Below are 23,051 nucleotides of genomic sequence, written 5' to 3'. Positions count from 1 at the left end.
GATGTCAAACGTATGTTATGGGAATCTACAAGATAATTGTGCATGGTACAAAACATCAAAGAACCCAGAGCTTGTTAGTACTATCTACCCACCAAGGCCATAGTGGTGGAAGGGAGTCAGTGAGAGCAAGGGAGGGACGTGGGAAGAGGGAAGACATTCCAACCTTGGGGCCCGTCAGACCCCGCGCCTGAACCAAGGAAAGTCAAGAGGCCTGGACTGCTTTTACGAGCCCAGGGAGGGGGGGGGAACATACAAGGCAAAGGCCTACCCAAGGCAAGGCATACAGACCCTCACATTCTGCCCCCCTTAAGGCCCCCCTCCCCCGAGTCCAGGCGGACGAGGCTTGTCAGGATAGGCAGAGTGAAACTCTCGAACCAGACGGGGAGCCGCCACATGGGGAGCGGCCACCCATTCATCCTGGGCGGACCCCAGGTGCTTCCAGCGGATCAAATAGAACAGTTTTCCCTTTTTCAGCTTGGAGTCCAACACTTTAGAAACTTCAAGATGAGATTCCCCTCCCACAACTGTAGGAATTTCAGACTTAGGGAGAGGGTGAAACTGAGGGGCAGCGACGTACGGTTTAAGTAGGCTGATATGGAACACCGGATGCACCCCTCGAAGAGACTTGAGAAGTTCCAATTCTACCGTGACGTCATTGATCACCCGGGTGATGGGGAAAGGACCTACATACTTGTCACTAAGCTTTTTGCAAGGTCGAAGTGACCGTAGGTTCTTAGTGGAAAGGTAAACTTGCCCTCCCACCTTGAGTTCCCACCCCGGAGACCGATGTTTATCGGCCTGGTCTTTGTACTTGCGCTTGGCCCGTTCCAGGTTTTTTTGCAGCCAGGGCCAAGTAGTCTGTACTACCTGTACCCAATCCTGAACCTCTTGCACCCCCTTGAGTTCAGGAGTGATGTTAGGAGAACCAAAGGGTCCAAAGTCCTTTCCATAAACCACGTGAAAAGGACTGAAACCTGTGGAGGAATGGGGGGCGTTATTGTAGGCATATCTATTCAGCAAAAGGTAGTAGGTCTACCCAATCGTCCTGGTGGTAATTGACATAACACCTTAGATAGCATTCTACTACAGCATTGACATGTTCGGTCTGACCATCAGTCTGGGGGTGGTAGGCTGAAGAGAGTCCTTGCTCTCCCACCCCCATGACTTTCAAGAAGGCCCTCCAGAATTTGGCCACGAACTGAGCCCCTCTGTCGGAGAGGACCTTCCTTGGAATCGAATGATGCTTCACCACGTGATTAATAAACAGTTTAGCCAACTTCTGGGCCGATGGTAGTCCCGCACAAGGAACAAAATGAACCTGTTTGGAGAATAAGTCTGTTATCACCCACAGTACAGTTTTTCCCCGACTTGGGGGCAAATCCGTGATAAAATCCATGGCGATCACTTCCCAGGGCATGGTCGGGGTCTCCAGAGGCTTTAAGAGTCCGGGAGGCTTCCCCATCCGTTTTTTGGCCGTGGCGCAAATAGGGCAGCTGCGCACATACAATTCCACATCGGCTCTCATACCTGGCCACCAAAATTGACGCCGCAATAAATGCAAAGTCTTTACAAACCCAAAATGCCCTGCAAGTTTGGCCCCATGAACCAGTCCCAGCACCTCTTTTCGGAGTACCTCGGGGACATAAAGCTTACCCCCCTGCAACCAAAAGGAGCCCTGTTGGTCGAGATGTGCGGGGAGCACCTGCTGATCCGCCTCCCTCAGAGAAGCGTCCCGGAGCCGCTGTTGGAAAGCCTCCGGGATTCCTTTGAGGGGAGGAACATCCTGGCGGTGGGATTGGGACCGGGTGGTCACTGCGAGTCCCGAGACTTCGCCTCTCTGTTCAGGGGTAAACAGAGAATCCACCGGCCGGTCAAAATCATTGCGGTATTGGGGGAGTCTGGAAAGAGCATCCGCTAACGCATTGTCCTTCCCTGGCACATGTTTCAGGACAAAGCGGAATTTGGCAAAAAACTGTGCCCAACGAATTTGTTTCGCGGTGAGCTTTCTAGCCCCCTTTAAAGCCTCTAGATTCTTGTGATCGCTGCAAACATCAAAAGGGATCTCTGCCCCTTCCAGAAAATGCCTCCAAATGGTGAGGGCATGTTTAACCGCAGCGGCTTCTTTCTCCCAAATTGTCCAGTTGATTTCAGATTGAGAGAATTTTTTTGAAAAATAGGCACAAGGTTTCAGCTGACCGGTCTCATCCCGTTGCAAGAAAGCCCCCCCCCCCATGGCGACGTCAGAGGCATCAACCTGGATCACGAAAGGTTTTTCACAATCAGGGTGCGCAAGAACGGGTTCGGACGAGAAAAGCAGCTTGAGCGTATCGAAAGCCTGCTGGCATTCCGAAGTCCATTGCAACCGAGCAGAGGGCAAGGCAGCTCCCGCCCCTTTCCCTTTTGTGCGTAGGAGCGAAGTGAGAGGGAGCGCTACCTGGGCAAAATTAGGGATGAAGTTCCGGTAAAAGTTAGCAAAGCCCAAAAACTGCTGTAAATGTCTGCGCGTGGTGTGGGGGGGTGTCCCACTCCATTACCGCCCGAACCTTCTCGGGATCCATCTCTAAGCCTTGATGGGAAATCACATACCCCAGGAAAGTGATGGAGGGTTGATGGAAATCACATTTAGAAACCTTAGCAAACAGTTTGTGCTCGCGCAGCCGCTGCAGCACCTCGCGTACCAGTTGGACGTGCTCCTCCATGGTTTTCGTATAAATGAGGATATTGTCCAAGAAAACCACCACCCCGCGGAACAACAAATCATGAAGCACTTCATTAATTAATTGCATGAACACACTCGGAGCCCCCGAAAGTCCGAACGGCATCACTAAGTACTCAAACATTCCAAAACAACTGGAGAAGGCAGTCTTTGGTTCGTCCCCTTCTCGTATGCGGACTCGGTGGTAAGCCTCCACCAAATCCAATTTGAAGATTCGGCCCTCTTTCAATTGTGCGAGAAGGTCTGGAATGAGAGGGAGGGGGTATGCATTAGACTGAGTGACAGCATTCAGTCTACGGAAATCAATACACAGTCTTAAGTCCCCCGTCTTTTTCTTGACAAAGAAGGCGGGAGCGGAGTATGGCGCCTTAGACGGGCGGATAAAGCCCCGTGCCAAATTGGTGTCCAAATAGTCTCGCAACACCGCCTTTTCATTAGGACTCATGGGGTAGACCTTCCCCTTGGACAATTTGCCGTCCCCCACTATCTCGATAGCACAGTCCGTTTCCCGGTGGGGGGGTAGTTCGTCGCATTCCAGTACGTCAAACACATTGGCAAACAGGGAATACTCTTTGGGAAGCTGGGGCAGTGGAAGCCCGATAGGCCCCTACGAGGGCGGCTGCGGGAGTGTGCAGTACTCGGTCTTTATCATGAAGTTCACATGGGTTACGGGGAAAGGTGAGCGTCCGCTCAACCCAGTCTATGGAGGGATTGTGCCCCAGCAACCAATTCATCCCTAACACAACGGGCGCGGTGATGGGGGCAATGGTAAAATAAAGTCGTTCCCAATGCTCCCCTATGGCCATGACGACCGCGGCAGTGCGGTGAGTTACAGGTCCTTTTTTAAAGTCACTGCCATCCATCTGGGAAAAACGGATGGGTTCAGGTCGCCGCTTTCGCTTTACACGTAATTGTCGGGCAGTCTCTTCGCTTATCAGGGTGCGGGCACAACCCGAGTCAACTAGGGCCGTAAATTCTAATGTGGGCCCCCCTTTGGGCAGCGAGAGATTGACTTTTACATACACATTGTCTTCTTGAGTGCTTACCATCAATGGAGCTCCTTGCACATCGTTCGGGGCGGTCTGCTGAGGAGCCCCCTTTACAGCAGACCGACGGCGTTTTTTGCTGGCAGTTCCCAGTCTTCCTCCTCGCTGGAGGAAGCAGCTGTGGCATTTGTAATCCGTGACTCCGATGAGTCAAAGGCTTTATTTGTAATCCGTGGCCCCGATGGGCCAGGAGAGCCCGAGGCTTCGACCTCGGCGCGTGCGTGCAGGGCCGAGGGTGTGCTCCGTCGGCTTGGTGCGCCGCTCCGGCGGCGAGGTTGCCCCTCGGGAGGGGGTTTCTCAGGTTCGGCCGTTGCCGGACGAGATGGTCCCGGACATGCGGGTCGTGAAGGGCATAGAGAAGCAAAATGTCCTTTTCCCCCGCAAACGAAACAGACCCCGCTCTCAAAGCGTTTGCGGCGTTCGGTCGCGGAGGGTCCTCCCCCCGAGGGGGGACGAGAGTCCTTCGGACCGCCGGGCCTGTCTCCACGGGTCTTGGTCTCCCGTCCGGTGCGTTGTCGGGACAGGAGCAACAGTTGCTTTCGGTTTTCGATGTCCGCGGCGTGACGGACCCACCCTTCCACTTCAGGAGGGTTACCTTGCATGAAAGCCCAGTGTTGCAATTCCGGGTTCAAACCTTCGCGGAAACACTGCACCCTGGTAGCTTCACTCCAGTCCAAAATTCGACTCGAGAGCGACTGAAATTCGCTTGCATACTGCGTGACAGATTTAGTCCCTTGGCGCAGTTGTAAGGCAGTTTTGGCTCGCTCACCCAAATGCGGGTCCTCGAAACGGTGTCGAAGGGCGACCATGAAGTCATCGAGACTTCGCAAGACCGGGGAGCGGAGCTCATACTGCTGTACCATCCAGGCGGCCGCTTCACCTTGTAGGAGAGACACCACGTATTGGACCCGGGAGTCTTCCGAGGTAAAAGTCCGAGCCTGTTCGCGCATAAAAATGTCCACTTGCACCATAAAAAACGTCAGCTGGTCACTCGACCCGTCATACGTGATTTTCAAATCTCTGCGGGCCGGTGGAGCGGGACGGATGGGAGGTGCGGGGGCCACGGGTGGCTGTCGTCCTCCGTCCGGCGGAGCCACGGGTGGAGTTTGAACCTTCAGTTCGTCCATGGCTTGGGCCATGTCCAGCATCACTGCTTGCATGGTATCCATCCGGTCCAGTAAATCCTGCCGCTCTGTCTGCCAGCGCAGCCGCTCCTCATCCATCTGGTGAAGTAGCAGGGCTTCCTTTCGGGCGGGATCGTCCTCGAACCCCAACCCGTGAACCACAGTCCGTCTTGACTGCGCGTCGCTCTTCGGGAGCGACCAATGCCGGGGAGATTCCAGCCAGCTCTCCAAGCGAGTTTGCTTGGACTTTGCACCCAAACCTGACCCTGAGTCAGCTCCACTGGGCGTCTTCCCAGTCGACTTCCCTTCCGAAGGGGGTAGGTCAGGCTTTTTGGGTACAGCGTTGTCCTTCTTGTCGCCGTCGTCCGGCTTGCCATTGTCATCCCCGTTGCCTGCCATAGCTGTCCAGGAACGGTACAGGAGCAGGTCAACGAGGCAGTGACTTGCAACTTAATGTGAGGGTTCCTGACCTCTCTGTGCAAACTCCATAAAATCACTTGCTCAGACAGTCATGCAGAAACAAGAAACTTTAATTGGAAGCTTCAGACGATACAGGCCGCACACTGGCAAAGTTGCAAGTGGATACAGATTCACAAAGACAGAATTATAACCCCTACAGGGAAGCAGATGTCAAACGTATGTTATGGGAATCTACAAGATAATTGTGCATGGTACAAAACATCAAAGAACCCAGAGCTTGTTAGTACTATCTACCCACCAAGGCCACAGTGGTGGAAGGGAGTCAGTGAGAGCAAGGGAGGGACGTGGGAAGAGGGAAGACATTCCAACCTTGGGGCCCGTCAGACCCCGCGCCTGAACCAAGGAAAGTCAAGAGGCCTGGACTGCTTTTACAAGCCCAGGGAGGGGGGGGGAACATACAAGGCAAAGGCCTACCCAAGGCAAGGCATACAGACCCTCACAGAATGGTAGAAAGCAACAGTGTGCTTGGGGAAATTGGTTTGATTAGATTAGTCTTATACTTTAGCTTTAGGCAGTTCTATTAACAGTCTCTTGTAGTTGAAGAAGATACTATAATCTGTTCACAAATCGTGCATTTGTTAGTCTAACAGGAAATACTCATTTCATCCTACAAAATAATTTGTTTTGTGTTAAGGAGTGTGTCTGAACTTTAATTTGAAGCTCCTAAAATTCAGAATCCACTGGTTTAATCGTTCTCCAGTTTCTCTCTTAAGGATCAGACCCTTTGCATTCTTGACGGTTGCATGCATTTTATTTTAAAATTTCAGTTTAAGAAATGTAATTTTGTGGTTTAGGGGTTATGAAATCAGATATGCATTAAATACATGAAGGAGAAAATGTGGCACTAAGTTTTTATAGGCCAAGACCAAATAAACATGTATTGGCTGAATTTTACAATTTTGCAACAGAAATAAATTCAGTTATCAAAGGATATTTTAACAGTTCTCCCACTTTTTTAATTCCCTCACACACACATTTTGGATTGTGTGTGGTAGTACCGTATTTTTTGCTCCATTAGACGCACTGGACCATAAGACTCCCCCCCCCCCAGCTGGCCGTCGGGGTGGGGAACGCTGGCTTGCATCGTTCTGGCGCGCCTAGCTGCTCTGTGCTCCCCCACTCCCAGCTGGCCGTCGGGGCGGGGAACGCCGGCTCGCGTCGTTCTGGCGGGCGGGGCACACAGAGCAGGGCACGCCAGAACGACGTGAGCCGGCGTTCCCCGCCCCGAAGGCCAGCTAGGAGGCGGGCGGGCCCACTCTGTGCGCCCCCCGCCTCCCAGCTGGCCGTCGGGGCGGGGAACGCCGGCTCACGGTGTTCTGGCGCGCCCAGCCGCCTCTGTGCGTCCCTCCCGCCTTCCTTCCAAGCTAGAATGTGCATCTTATGGACTGGGCTAGGGTCCATAATATGCACATTCACTCCATAAGACGCACCCACATTTCCCCTCACTTTTGAGGAGGAAAAAAGTGCGTCTTATGGAGCAAAAAAAAATGGTATATGTTTGCATGTGCTTCCACTCATTCCCGACGTTTATTAGGCAGACTGTGTTTACGGAGTGGTTTGCCATTGCCTTCCCCAGTCATCTACACTTTACACCCAGCAAGCTGGGTACTCATTTTACTGACCTCAGAAGGATGGAAGAGTGAATCAACCTTGAAACCAACTTCTGTCAGGATCGAACTCAGGTCTAGAGCAGAGCTTGGACTGCAGTACTGCAGCTTACCACTCTGCGCCACAGGGTTCCTTGGCAGTTGTGTGTGTGTAAAGTGCCTTTTGGGGTTTTCATGGCAAGAGACTAACAGAGGTGGTTTGCCAGTGCCTTCCTCTGCACAGCAACCCTGGTATTTCTTGGTGGTCTCCCATCCAAATACTAACCAGGGCTGACCCTGCTTAACTTCTGAGATCTGAGGAGATCAGGCTAGCCTGGGCCATCCAGGTCAGGGCCCTTTGCAGTTAGGGATGGGCAAATGTCCCGTTCTGTTTTGCTATTGATTCATGATTTGGCTGTGCTTGCCTTCTGGTTTGACTTGGACAATGTCTAAAACGAATTTTGAATTGGCACATACCTAATATGAAGTTTTCAATTTACATCTCTTTTCTTCCACTCTTCTTCCTCCCTCATAGTCACAAGTCAGCACATAGGCACATACCACATAGGCACATAGCACATAGGCACATAGCCACACAAGTCAGCACTACGAAAAGGAGTCTTGATGCATTTGTGATTAAATCAGGGCTTTGTTTTGTATAGTAGTGTGATCTCTGTGAGCTTCTGAATGCACTATTTAAAAATCAACTTATTGTGTAACTAGTCTCTAATAAGATGAGCTTGCATTTGATTAATGGATTAATTAAGTAGATTACCCAGAAAGGAAACCAGTTATGTAAGAAGCAGTCTTATGGATTTGAAAAAAGTAAGTGGCTTGCTACATTTTGTATGAATAACTATGCACATATGCAGGGCTAGAGATAAAATACAACCAAGTATTTAATTACTAATGGCATTTATACTCTAAGCAACTGTCTGCACTCCATTTTCAAAACATGGTAATATAGAAATGTAACCTTATGTATTAAAGGCATGACAAATGGATTCATAAGATTAGTTTTTGCAGACTAATGTGTTCATAGTTCCCCTGGCCTTATTGAGTGAAGTATATGCAAATAGTGTATGTTGATCTTGGCCCATGTTGCATGCTTGGCCTAAAAATAAAGTTGACGGTAAGTTTGGAGCTAAGAAAGATGTGCTTCTTCTCGTCCTCTTCCCACTCTTCTCCGTTTCCTCTGACCTCTCAAAATCACTTTCACTGATATATATTTTATTCCTTTGTATGTAATGTTGTTTTAGGTCTTGGGCTGCTTTCCATTTTTTCATTTTCACTAAAGAATGATTTGATGCCCTATATGTCTGGCTCAATCATCTTGTGTAAAGGAGTGTGTTCTTCAGGATGCAAACTCTTGCAAAGGGAGGTCAGTCATAACTACTGTTTTAGGTTGCTCCAAGTCCACAAGGAGTAGGAAGTTCTTCCAATGTTAGTTTCCTTATTATAGGTTTCTGGGTACTTATTACACCTAGAGAGAGCTGGCAAGCTGACAGAAAAGACTAATCTTTTAAAGCAGCTTTGTAACAAGATTTCTTTTCCCATACCGATTGCTGATGCACACATGTGCTTATTTCATTTCTGAAATAATATGACAAAAGTAATGCTGTAACCATGCAATTAAGATTCCTTTCTGCACAGTATTTTAACCATTCAATGCTCATGCATATAGTTACAGTAAGAAAAATAAAGAATGAAGTGCATTTTGACTCAGGAAAGATCAGCCTTAGCAGGGAAAGAAGGAGCTGGTGTGTGTTAGGCAGGTGACAAAGGTGCAGATGACCAAGATCAGTTCCTCTGGAGAAAATGGCTGATTTGGAAGGTGGTATCTATGGTATTATGCTGAGGTACCTCCCCTCCCAAAACCCTGCGCTCTTCAGGGTTCATCCCCAAAATCTCCAGGTATTTCCCATCTCTGAGCTGGCAACACTAGGCTAGCCTGGGCCATCCAAGTCAGGACATGGGGTAGCCGCCTCATGTTTGGCGTTGTGCAGGGTAGACAGAGTCCCTATAATACCAGACATGCTCAAGCTCCCAGAAATGGGTAATTTGGGAAGATGTGTATTTATGCACGTAGAATAGTGCAATTGCAGTTAATAGAATAAATATTTATGAAATGTATTTGAGATTTGATCTGTATCTGTCCCATCTGTTAGGGTTATTTTTTGTTTGCTGCACTCTATAATAGTATCAAATGCAATCCTGTCCTAAATTCATATTCCCTGTGAGATATGTATTTTTTTTAAATTGCAAGTATAGTGTTTTTATTTTTAAGAACAGCTGTATGCTAGTATGCTGTGTTCAACAATAGTCACTAAGGATATTTTGATGGTACAGAATATGTAGAATAATCAGTGTTTTGTAATTTCTATTTTGGACATTTATTGTGTTTGTTTGGCATTATGATAGATGCCTTGAATATCTGGCATTAAAGCCATGGATATTTCTGTCTCCCAGGAATCTGTTATATTGAAGGCTGCTGTTGTTCCCAGTGATAGTCTGTCTTTAATTAAACAGCTGCTGCATTAAATACCCCACTATGTACTCCTTTGATATTTTCCCTACTACATTCAGTATTTTATATGTGCAATTTTATGATGTATCTTCTATTATAAATACTATTCCTGACATTTTCAAGTTTAACACAGTAATTCTGTAACATTTAGATATTGTCCTCCCAAGTCCTACTGCTTTCTATGTACCTGTCTGCAGATGAGAGCTGGGCAGCAACTATAGAGGAATAGCTTTTTCAGTGATGGCACCTAGTGTCTAGAATACCCCCCAGTGAATTTCCTGGCACCTATCTTACTGTCCTTCAGGAACAAGGCCCAAGGCTTTTGTGTGTGTGTAAAGTGCTGTGAAGTCGCAGCAACTTATGGCATCCCCTTATGGGGTTTTCAAGGCAAGAGACTAACAGAGGTGGTTTTGCCATTGTCTTCCTCTGTGTAGCAACCCTGGCATTCCTTGGTGGTCTCCCATCCAAATACTAACCCTGGTGACCCTGCTTAGCTTCCAAGATCTGACAAGATAGGGCTAGCCTGGGCCATCCAGGTCAGGGTCCCAAGGCTTTTAGTTGAAAGGTTATCTCATGCTGTTAGTTGTTTTTTACATTTTCTGACTTATTTATGTTCTCCTCTAAATTGTTTTATTACTTCTGGATACTGGAGGTATGCTGCACCTATACCATGGCAGATTTTTAGCCAGTGATTACTTTTTATTTAATATGATTTTTGTTGTATTGTTTATACTTTGTGAGCTGCCTTAAGCAGGTGGAGAGGGAGCCTGAAAAAAAATTGTAAATAAATAACTGGAATTTTTTTGGTAATACCTCTTTACCCAATATTGACCTCACACATACCATACCAAGTACATTCTTTCTAGTAAGTTGTTGACTTATGTCTGTGTAATTGGATCCAAAATTTATTCTCTTCCTTTCAGTATGGAGGATAATTTGAGCTATGATTGGATATACTCCTACATATACAACATGAATGACATTCTTGTGGAAGATAATGGTAACCTTTGTCTTAAAGCCTGTTCAACTTTTGCTGTTAAAGGGCGATGCTACAGGGTATTCTGGTTTACTTCTGATTCATCTGCCCTGGCTGTCACTTATCAACTTTTTCTAGTCTCCAGCATAGACCCACCACATTCAGCTTAGTTTCTGGCCTCCCCTGAAGCAACAATGACTGAATGTTCCTTAAGTGACTTATTTAATCTCTACAATAAATCAGAAATTCTCTAGATAAACATCACCAACTGCACTCAGCAGTATTCTAAATTTACGTACGTTCTATTCTTCTCTGAAAGAACTTTCTTTCCAATAACTCAGATTGTAGTTGTACTGTGAGTCTCTCTTTTCAGTGGTGCTTCTTTTCTCAGTAGAGGTATATTTTCTCAATTTTTCTGATGTTTTTTGAGAGCATCTGCTGTCCTTTTTCTTATTGTAAGGGGCTAGCAAAAATAAAGCCTATGTCCAGGTATGTGTGTGTGTTGGGGGGGGGGGGCTACCTGGTTTGAATTTGAAGCTCTTTTTAAAACAAAGCAAACTCAACAATGGAATCATCAGCATGTTAACAGTAACAGATTTACAGAGCTCACATGGCTGTGTTGTTTATGTAATTATTAAATGAAAATACTCAATCCTGGTCTCCCCAGCTTGGGCTGAGTTCTCAAGTGTTTCTTGTAAAGTCTTTCTAGACACATGAAAGACTTGGAGCCTAAATATACTATCCAAAGAGCAGTGTGCATAAAAAATGTTGTGTGGTTTTTCAGACAAGAACATTTTTCAGATAGTGTATTAGCATATCATGCAGACAAAACTTTTCTTCAAGGCGGCCACTGAACCCAATTTATAGCTGCAGTAGTGGCATAATCTTGTTCCCCATGTGAAATTCCACACAATTTCAGAACACGCTTTAAGTAAGTACTTGGGCAGGGCCAGTTGCATGGAGGGGGGAGGTAGTTGTGAATTTCCTGCATTGTGCAGGGGGTTGGGCTTGATGACCCTGGTGGTCCCTTCCAACTCTATGATTCTATGATCCTTCCCAGATGGCTTCCCCTCCCACCACGGTGACAGGTAAGGCCAATTTCATGTTCACTATCATGTGATTCCAGGATTCACAGACTTATTGGAATGGTGTATGATTTATACCATGTGAAAAATTTCCATGGTGTGCCTTAGGTGGGCTAAAATTTACAGGTAGGACTAGGTTTTAGCATTTTTTAATATTTAATTTATTTTACACTGTCAGTAAATGGTAAGAGCTTCAGGGTGCTCCTGAATCTAGCCTCTTTGATGGATAGATGGGTTGGCACTAGTGAACTGTAAGCTACTTAGGTAAATTTGACTGCATTCTTTTTAATTCTGTGTGATTTTCATTTTTAGTCATTTATACCCTGCCTTTCTTCCCATTGGAGGCTCAAAGCAGTGTACATCATTCATCTTTCTTCCATTGTTTCCTCAGAGCAACCCTGTGAAGTGAGTCCAGTTGAGTGTATGACTGGCCTTGACCTGGATAGCCCAGGGTAGCCCACTCTCATCAGATCCCGGAAGCTAATCATGGTCAGCCTTGGCCAGTATTTGGATGGGAGACCACCAGGGTATACTAGGGTCACGACGTGGGGGCAGGCAAAGGCAAACCACCTCTGAATGTCTCTTGCCTTGAAAACCCCACCAGGGGTCACCATAAGTCAGATGTGACTTAATGGCAAAATTAAACGACTGGCTCAGGATCACCTGGCAAGGCTATATGGTAGAGTGGGGGGGGGGTTTGAACCCAGGTCATGCTGATCTTAATCTGACACTAAATGCTACACCATACTGGTTTATGTATGCGTTTCAATTCTGTGGAATTATACTCTGCATTTTAAATATTGTGTTTTTAATCTGTGCATTTAAAAAGTGTTGTTAATTGGACCAGTACATTTTGTGTCCTTGCAACTAGTGTTGCATTGTTAGCTGTGTTAAGTTTGAGGAGTGAAGGTGAGATATACATGTTTTAAATCTTTACAATTATAAAATACCGCTAGGAAATAGCCAAGTAAGTACAAACTACGATTACAAGGTCAACAGCATCATAATAGCCTTCAGAAGGCTAACCAATAGAGTTATATTGTCAAGATACCCTTAACAGAATCACTATTCACCTGTTTGCATGTGTTCAAATGTGTGAGAAAGATTAAGGGGTAGAGTTACAAGATTTATTACTTTTTTGTTAATGTTTATAGACAAAGTGAAACTCTCCTGGTTGCATTCATGGGAGCATTGGAATTTGAGTCTCCCAATTCCATTCAAAGAGGCCTGTTTGTAGCATTTTATTAAATATAGCTGGAACAGAGGAACTTGGAAAAAAATGGAAAAGATTCCAGTTGATGGGGTTTTATCTTGATGAGAAGGATAAGTAGCAGTGGGCATAGATAATGGTATGGTTGGCAAAATAGCTTGTGACTGTGGTCTCTAATTTGAAAGTGATTGTTTTTCTCTTCTTCTTTGGGCAAGGACATACTTTAATGAATAGTGTCCTTGTATAAATGTGTCCTGCAGATCAAATTACTGAGAGAAATCTTTCTAAAAATGTAGTTCCAGGTTACAGTGGAACTGGAAAATGTGCAGGTCTTGAGCTGCTGGCCCTGGATATGAGTCATGTAATCTGAAACAGACATTGCACCCTAGTATGTCTTACTTCTTTGTAGCAGTAGAAAAGAGCAAGAGTCCAGTAGCATCTTCAAGACTAACAAAATTTCTGGTAGGGTATGAGCTTTCGTTTGTCACAGCTCACTTCTTCAGAGGGTACAAGGGCAAAAGGAATGAATGTATCAATATTTGATTAACTGTCCACTATTAAATATTCAAAGCTTTGTTTCAATGGAATGATCAATGGATGATGGAATAGAGAGCATGCTAATCAAATTTGCATATGACACCAAGTGAGGAGGGGTAGTTAATACCCTGGAGGGTAGGGTCAGAGTTCAGAATGACCTTGATAGACTGGAGAGCTGGGCCATAAGTAATAAAATGGATTTCAGTAGGGAGAAGTGTAAAGTACTTCACCTAGGCAGAAACAACATAAGGCACCGGTACAGGATGGGAGATATTTGGCTTGACAACAGTACATGTGGAAGAGATCTGGGGGTCTTAGTGGACCACAAACTGAACATGAGTCAACAGTGTGATATGGCCGCTAAGAAGGCCAATGCAATTCTGGGCTGCATCAATAGGAGTATTGTGTCTAGATCAAGGGAAGTAATACTACCACTGTATTCTGCATTGGTCAGACCTCACTTGGAATACTGTGTCCAGTTTTGGGCTCCACAATTTAAGAAGGATGTTGACAAGTTGGAGCATGTCCAGAGGAGGGCGACCAGAATGGTCAAAGGTCTGGAATCCATGCCCTATGAGGAGAGACTTAGAGAATTGGGTTTGTTTAGTCTGGAGAAGAGAAGGTTGAGGGGAGACATGATAGCCATGTTTAAATATCTGAAGGGATGTCATGTTGATGAGGGAACTAGCTTGTTCTCTGTTGTTCCAGAGACTAGGACACAGAGTAATGGATTTAAACTAATAGAAAAGCGATTCCACCTAAACATTAGGAAAAAATTTCTGATAGTGAGGGCTGTTTGATGGTGGAAAGCACTGCCTCAGAGGGTGGTGGAGTCCCTGTCTTTGGAGGTCTTTAAGCTGAGGCTGGATGTCCATCTGTCGGGAGTGCTTTGATTGTGGGATCCTGCATAGTGGGAGGAGGGTTGGGGACACTGGGTATGTGGGGGGAGGTAGTTGTTAATTTCCTGCATTGTGTAGGGGGTTGGACTAGATGATCCTGGTGGTGCCTTCCAACTCTGATTCTATGATTCTATGACTATACTTCTTTGGGGGCGGGGGCGTTTCCTAACAAATATATTAAGCTTTTTCAGAATGTTCAATGTGGAGAGTAGTGTTTGACTACCAAGTAGAATACATGTTGAATATAGGTAAAAGTTTGTATACCTGGTGTAGCAAAATGTTGACTTGATATTTACACAGCAAAGGTAAAAGTAAGGGTTCCTTCTACTTTGCTTACCTTAGGTATTGTAAATTGTTCTATCCAAGTGCTGGATTTCTGTTACACTTTCATGTGCTTTTAGGACTGTTGAGTGTGTAGACTTTGTATGACATTTGGAAGTTATTTTCCTTATGCTTGAAGGCATTTTTGTGGTTTTGGAAATATTGGTTTAATTAAAATAATAATCCAGGTGACATGTTAGAGTGAGGTAAGTGTTAAATCACCAGCACCTATATTTGCTTATGGAGACACATGCCGCTTGCTTTATGCAGTAGTTGATTTCAACTGTATGTAAGAACTTGGCTTTGCCATATATGTTGCTGTGTTAGGTTTAATTGAAGTCTCCCCCACCCCCAGTATCAGTCTTAATTAGTAGTTGTCACTTTCTTGAATTACTTGCAGATTTGTAGATTGATGTTCTATAGTTTAATATATGGGGAAGCAGTAAAGTAACACACAGGGTTGGCTCAGATGCCTAAAGGGAATATTCACTCTGTTCCTTTTCTTGTTAAAGTTTGGCTTGGAGGACTGGTGATTATGCAGTAATATTAGGCCATTTGGGGAAAACTTAATTCATGAACTGTACATTTTGCCCAGAGGCAAGGAGCAGATACCTAAGCCACTTACAGCTAATGCCAGCTGTCTCTCCCCTCCCCAGTGAAGTTGCTTCAAGCCAGGAACAAATGTTTATTTTTATAAAAGCAGCTTGCACCAAGCTAGGAATGGTCCTTTGCTTGTAGAACCCCTGTGTGCATGCTCCACCCCTGCTGTCAACAAGATGCTCTATCAGCATGGTACATTGTCCAACCCTAGGTATCCTACTTGAACTTGATACAAATGCCTGAGCTGGCTTGTTCCTATAACAGATGCCGAGTGTTAGTTTAGTTGATTGCACCATTTGCTAGTCAGACCCTTGCTCTGTGCCTGTTTCTGCATATCATCTCCTTTAACTTTCGATTGTTCCATTATTTTGTTGTAAATTTGGTATAACCACTGACAGGAGCCAGAGGTAGCTTCAGAAACACGTGATATGGTTTGAAACCTTTAACAGAAATGCTGAAATTTAAGCCCTTCATGGTGCCAAAAGAAGATACTGGTCTGTATGCCAAAATGTGCCTGTGGCACCGATGAAATGAAGGCAGAGTAACATTTAGTACCATCCAGAAGGAGAGGAGAAAAATAAATTATTGGGACTAAGCACTATGGAACATTTTAACAGATTAATATGTGCCTAAAATGATCTTGCAATAATCAGGGAGGGAATGTTAACTATCTCAAGTATTTGTGTGTAAGTACTAAGAATGGGAAGGATTTAGAAATAGTCATTCTAGCAAAGAAGAAAGTGCCTTTTAATTTACGTGTTTCAGGTATATAATAATTACATGTAGGATGACAATTTTCTCTAGCAATGGACTATTCTATATTCCATAAATATAAAATGACTCCATGTATCATCTCAGTGGGCACTGTCTGGAAAATAAGAATATACACTCAAATACTGAAATTTCATTTGGTTGCAAGTTGATTTTAATGATTGCAGGGTCTCATTGGATGATTGGGACACTGCTGCAATTTTTAGCTATTGCTCTGATTGCATCAATTTAGCATAGTTTTATTATGTATATTATCAAGCTAGTGATTTTTAATCTAGTATTTTCCTTTTATTATGTATTTGTGGTATTGTTGACATGTTTGTAAAGGCCTAAGGCTATATTCAACTAAAACCATTCATTTGGAAAGGTAGTATAGGGGGAAGGCGGTGCTGTGCTGACAAATGATTTATCTTTAGATATTTTAGTTTACCGATGCTTGGCCAAACCTTTTAGGAACATTCTCATGTTAAATTATTTACACCAAGGACAGTTCCTTGTATTTTGGGGGCCCTAACCTGGATGGCCCAGGTGAGCCTGATCTCGTCAGATCTCAGAAGCTAAGCAGGGCAGGCCTGGTTAATATTTGGATGGGAGACCACCAAGGAATACCAGGGTTGCTGCGCAGAGGAAGGCACTGGCAAACCACCTATGTTAGTCTCTTGCCATGAAAACCCCCAAAAGGGGTCGCCATAAGTTGGCTGCGACTTGAAGGCACTTTACACACACACAGGCAGAGGGAGCTCAGAGGACCCCTCCCAACAACCATATCCCAGTTGCTCTTCTTCCCATGCACCTGCTCACCTGCCTGTGAGGCCCTCCACCATTGCCTAACCATGTGTCCTTCCCCTGTGAGCTCTCCTGCCACCTGTGCTCCTGGCCACATGCATCACTTGCATACCATTTCCCCAGTGGTGCTGGGCAGCGTGTGCAGCCAGGTGGAATGGCAGCCTCATAGGCAGGGGTGGTAATGGGCCCTGCTGGAACATCTGGGCCTTGGCAGCTGCCCCACTTGGGACATGCTGATGCCACCCCTGGTTTACACTTTTCTAGAAGGTGAGATACATGCAGTTAGCATTATCATAATCTAATCGGGGTACAAAGGGTTAAACTTCGCCTCTCTTCATTGGTGTAAAATAACTGTATGAAGGTAAATTTGAAATGACCAAATGCCAGTATTGCATGCAACTCTTGGCATTTCATTTTGTATTTTTCTATACCTAATGTAAAAATGCAAAACCTTCATAGCCAACACACCCACGTGGTTTTAAAATGGCTCTTGTCTATATTCTGGCAAGATTAACAGCATATAGACAAGAGCAATTTTAAAACCATGTGTGTGTGTGTTGCCTGTGAAGATTTTGTATATTTGCATTAGGTGCAGAAAAATACAAAATCAAATGCAAAAGTTGCATGCAATACTGGCATTTGATCATTTCAAAGTTTAACCTTTTGCACCTCTGATTAGATTATGATAACTCTAATAGAAAATATAATTTATTTTGGCAAGTGAAATTAAAAAAAGATTACTAGATTATTTTAGTGACCTTTCCTCTAGCTTTTGAGAAAAAACAGTGAAACTCATTTTATCCACCTGTTATGGGTTCTGATTTGGATAAAGGCATGAGGGAAACAAATAAATCATCAGGAGCAGTTTTGAAGTATATTGAATTGTGCCAGTGGTACATCTCTGCTTGAGGTCCATGTCACCAGCAGAAATGTGTATCTCAATAGGAGAGTTATAGTCCTCCTGTGCTCACTGGTTTTAATAACCTATTACAGCATAATGGTTATGCCTTATGGTATCCCAGCTGTTGGTGTCTGCCTTGTTCATTGGTTCCTTCTGCAATGGCCTTTTATAATTCTGCTCAAGATTTTCTCTTGGTATGTCTAAGAGCTACATGCTCTGTAAATAGTTACTCTTCAGATGTGAAAGCATTAAATCATTTTATTTCCACTCCCATTCATATGGCAAATGGAGCTACAGCTAGGAACAAATGAGTATATATATTTATCTAATAAGCAGTTCATGCACACCTAATAGTGTGTATTTTTGTGAAATACGGCCATAGCCTTTTAAATATGCAGGTCTGAGTAATGTGGTACAAATGGGGAAGAGCCCCATTCATCAATCAAAAGTGTAGGATAATGTGCTACTAAAGAATAGTGAGAAATATGTAAAAGAACTGTGTGAAGAACTGCATACATGGGCTGCACCAGCAAATGTATAAACAAAGCAAAACAAAAGGTACACAAAGAATCTTCAGATACTTAACTGTGTGAGACACGAGATATCCTTGATCAGATCAAGATCTCCTAACATTAATTTCATTCTAAGGCAGACACAGGACCCTGATTTGAATTGGGGCCATGATTCCAAGGTAGGAGAGCTGGTTTTAAACATACACACACACAGACACACCACTATTTCCGGATATAATTTTCCTCCTTTCACAGCAACTATTAGCCCTATCACAATAAAAAGGCTGTTTTAAAATTAAATTAAAGATTTGGGGTATCCAGTTATAACTCTTTCGCACTTCTCTAGTTTAGCTTTAAGTGGAACAAATGTGTTATCCATGAGAGGGCAGCCAAAGTAGCATGAAAAACAGTGTAATTGGCAGCCCCCTGAAAAAAGAGACAAAGAGAGAAAAACCTAGTTCTGATAATTTAGAAGGTTACTTTAAAAACAAGTAGTTGAACGGTGAGTGCACACATGAACACATGAAGCTGCCTTATACAGAACCAGACCCTTGGTCCATCGAAGTCAGTATTGTCTACTCAGACCGGCAGCGGCTCTCCAGGGTCTCAGGCAGAAGTCTTTCCCATCACCTCCTACCAGATAATTTTAACTGGAAATGCCAGGAATTGAACCTGGGACCTTCTGCATACCAAGCAGATGCTCTGCCACTGAGCCACAACCCCTCCCTGTTCTGCTAATGGGTTTCCTCTGGTACAGAGGGCCTTCCCACTGATACATGATACATGGCACATGAAGCTGCCTTCTACTAAATCAGATCCTTGGTCCATCAAAGTCAGCATTGTCTACTCAGACTGGCAGCGGCTCTCCAGGGTCTCAGTCAGAAAAAGGTCTTTCCTATCACCTGCTTGCTTCGTCCCTTTAACTGGAGATGCTGCCGGGGATTGAACCTGGGACCTTTTGCGTGCCAAGCAGAGGCTCTACCACTGAGCCAAGCCCCCCCCCCCCCCAACATGCCATAACTTCAGAAAGCCCTTTGACCAAGCAAAACGGGATCAGAAGAAGGCCTGGAAATGAACTCCCACTGTGAACGACTGATATGTTTGACTTTGATGGGATGTCTCAGAGGAGATCTGATAGCAGACTTCACGTACTGGAAGGGATGTCGCTCCAAAAACGGGACAGTTTGCTTTCTGCTGCTACGGAGGGACGGTGTCTCAGTGGCAGAGCACCTGCTGCCTGTGATCATCCCAGGGGCTTCTGGCTAGTGCATAATTGAGTTTGTACAGCAACCTTGATTAAAATAAGCCAGTTGCAAATCCTCATAAATAAATGTTGCGGGGTTCTCTGTGCTACATGTAGTGTCACCATTGTTATGTTTAATTCTTGAACACAAAAGTATAAGTTTATCTAAAAATGTGTAAAAAGGGTTTTGTTTATTGTCCTCTACACCTTCAGGAATTATCCCCCCCCCCCCGAGTAGTTTTGCATTAATGCTAGATTTAATGCTTAGTTATTGTTGGGTAGTTCAGATTAATGTTGAAAATGTGTTTGTAAGAGGAACAAGTTGGTGACTTATGATTCTTTGGAGTAGTGGAGGTTGCACCATAATTCAAGAAGCTATGTTCTGGGAACTAAGAAGCTTCTTAGCTGTAGTGTTGCACAAGGCTAGCAGGAAGCTTCTAATTCAACCCTGAACCTGGGTGGGCAGCATGGTGAGAAGGTATTTCCTATGCTGCTTGGGAGAGTTAAGATTGAAAATTATAAGGTAGGGTAAGGGATGGCACATGATCCATAGCACCTCACAGTCCAGGGTATTCAAGTTATCCCTACTCTTCCATGGAAGCTCACTGGGTGACCTGGGGCCTGTCATTCTACATCATCCTAGCCTAGCTCATAGGATGATTGGTATAAGAATGAAATAGAGAAGTGGAGAATGCTGTTGTAAGCCACTTTGAGTCCCCACTGGGTAAAATAGCAGGGCATAAGTATCTGTTACCCTCCCGGACTTGAAACCCTTAAAAACTAATCACTCCTGGACTGAAGAGAGGAATGAAGAGTAGGGCAAGGCATGTTTCTCCTCAAGTATAAATACAGCTATTGGAGGCCTGGTTAATTCAAACCCTCCTTTCTCTGCTTCAGCTACAACACCTGTTCTCTGTGCCTCCTCGGGGTAATGAACATACTCAGTCCTTGTAGAAACATTTAAAAGCTTCCGCCCTAGTTTTTTACAACTTACTAATTGTTTTTTTTTTCTTCATTTTGTGGAATATGCAGACATACCAACCTTGTCTTTGGATTGTTTTATTTCACATAAAAGCCTGATGGGAACCATCAAGTTCACTATTAGAATATACAAATGGGGACCCACAAGAATCCCATCTTCTCACCACTTGCCTGATGGACCAAGTTACAGCTCCCCCCCTCCCATTGCTGACTCCAGGCTTGGCATTTAAACGCCCCCCCCCCAACAAAAAGTTTTTTACTGTTTTCAGAACTATCTGTTTTCTGTCAGTATAGTCCCAGTGCATGGATTTAAGTATCCATGGATGGGGCCACAGTTGACTGTTTTAGACTACAAGATGATGCTACAATTTATGAACCATGGGCATTCTTATAGAGGAATAGGTTTACAAAAACTGTGTTATCTTGTAACCTAACACACAGATACACAATCAACTTAAACTGGCAAGAGTTTATATTTCATCCAAAACTGGTAATGATGCTCCTCAAAAGTGGTCTGCTATTGTCCAGAATCAGGGATGTGGGTTTTCAGTAAAAATATGAGTTGGAAAATGTTCTAATGCTATATAGCATTATCCAATTTAGCATATTTATTTTGACATATTTAGGCAACATAAGTTTTAAAATATCACATGCTATGTTTAACAAATATTTAAACTAGTGAGGGGGGAAATGAAATGTAGTTTAAATGTAATGTTCAGATAAATTCAAAGTTTTATGTGGTAAATACTTACAATGGAATACTATAAATCTCTAAAAACAATATCGCATATATTTCTCTTACACTGTTTAAATTTAAGGGGGGAAACTGGCAGCCAGTTTGCAGCTGTTTTAAAGTTGCCACTTGCTCCGTTTCCTGTAGCAGAGAATATTTTATTTACAAAATTTATATCCCACTTTCCTGCCCTCACAGAAGCCACCAATGTGGCTAACAATTTTTTAAAAAACATACATAATAAAATCACATTTTAAAACCATTAAAATCACTCCCCCCCAACACACAATTAATTTTTGTTGTTTTAGTGTTTTATAATTGATAGCCTAAAATTATCAGTTTTTATTGTAGGCCTCTTTTTGAACCTGTGTAAGAATAATGGCGTGGTGTAATCAAGTTAGTACATTCTTTCTCTTTTCTCCCCTCACACTCTCCAGATGCCACCCAGATCTGTTTACTTTGATGAAACATGCTGAAACTTGTAATTTGGAAAACTTTATTTTACCACCTAATGTCATTAATTGTATTATTTTGATAGCCCATTCTTTAACAGCCAGCTGGAATATTATAGGCTAAGTTAAGTGTAGAGGTATCTTGATACAGTATCACTTAAAGGGTTTTTTAAATCATTAATTGGGTCTCAGTGAAATCTAGCTGAAAGCTGACTGAAGGAGGTTTCACTTCTCTCATGTTTAATGGGGCATGATTACTGAGACTACAGGTCTAAGAAGTTCTGTTTTGTCTGCAAAGCCGTCAATGGTTCATTATAAAGTAATCTAACACTTTGTAATTTCCTGTTGTTCATTTTCTTGGGCTTCTTAGCCATAAATTTACTTTTGACTCAGTTAAAAGCCTGTATGTATGAACCTAAGCAGAAAAGGGGGCAGGAAAAATTCTGATTTCTTTAAAATAGTTCATGTAGAATAAAGCACAGCATGACAAAAGGAGATATAGAGTGATCAGTAATGTTTATTATTTCAATATATTAATGTTGAAAATAATGTGATGTAGATGCTAACACTTTGTTTATCTATTTGTTTATATGGCCGAAGTAATTAATGCAATTCCAGAAATCTTAGGGGATAACTGCTTGTGGAATGTCAGTGACTCCAGAACCCACAGTAGTGGTTATTCCAAAATAAGTTTAAGTATTGGGATAGTAGATTGTGAGCAAATAAAAGCACTTCACTGCATTTTTGGATTATGCTGCTAAACAGAAGTAATAGCAAGGGTAGTGGTGGGAAAGTTGATATGAGGGCCTTGAGTAGGACCTTGAATATTTGCAGATGCAACCATAGAAGAATGCATTAACTTCTCAATATAAGTTCTGTACTTATGGTGATTCTTGTCTCTTATAATGAAACATTTGTACAGCCTGTGAACTTAGTGGAACATTTTAACATGGAACTTTTACCCCAGCTGTCAGCATCTGATGAATGTGTTTACAGTAGTTTTAGGGACGGTGCCTTTTGATCACAACAGCTGCAAAGTACACCCTCCTTTTTTCTTTTTTTTACCAAGTCTGAAATGTGTAGTATGTCTATCACTTTCTCAGATGGCATAATTCTGTCATCAAAAGATGTTATTCCCACTCTTTTCCAGAGTGTGCAGTAAGATGGATAGTGGAAGAAACTTTGTGGGGGGGGTAGGGGGTGGGGGAGCAGTTCAGATGATGTAGGAGGTGGTATTGGAAAGAGGCATTGAAATAATATCTCAAGATTTAAAGTTAAGGTGTGCCATTCAGAAATAAATTGCATTTCCTTATCTTCTTTCTCCCCCTTATGGCATCATTAGGCTCTGCGAATAAAAGGAAAAACAGGGCATTGTGTGGCATGCTAAAGGCATCTTCAAGGTGCCACAAGATTTTTATTTGTATTTATCTGTTTGTTTATTTGCTGAAAGACTGTCATGGCTACCCCCTCTGTAATTTTTTGTTATCAGTGAGAGGAAAGCACTGTTCAGGACTCTAGAGCTGTATGTCTGTGTAGTGGTCGAAACCTTGCCATTTTAATTTGTA

The 23,051-nt window shown here is 43.8% G+C and overlaps 1 protein-coding gene and 1 non-coding gene across 2 annotated transcripts in view; one reads left to right on the top strand and one right to left on the bottom strand.

Moving 5' to 3' along the window:
- PDGFC (platelet derived growth factor C) overlaps positions 1 to 23,051 on the top strand; it is a 162,857-nt gene that overhangs the window by 35,684 nt on the left and 104,122 nt on the right. The gene's annotated exons all lie outside the window — the stretch shown is intronic.
- TRNAT-GGU (transfer RNA threonine (anticodon GGU)) lies at positions 18,729 to 18,800 on the bottom strand. Its single transcript has one exon. It is a non-coding gene; the product is annotated as a tRNA-Thr (tRNA).

This window comes from Euleptes europaea, chromosome 9 (genome assembly GCF_029931775.1).
Source record: "Euleptes europaea isolate rEulEur1 chromosome 9, rEulEur1.hap1, whole genome shotgun sequence".
NCBI lineage: Eukaryota > Metazoa > Chordata > Lepidosauria > Squamata > Sphaerodactylidae > Euleptes > Euleptes europaea.
The sequence above is the reverse complement of the archived record's forward strand: the minus strand, read 5'-3'. Positions and strand labels throughout refer to the sequence as shown.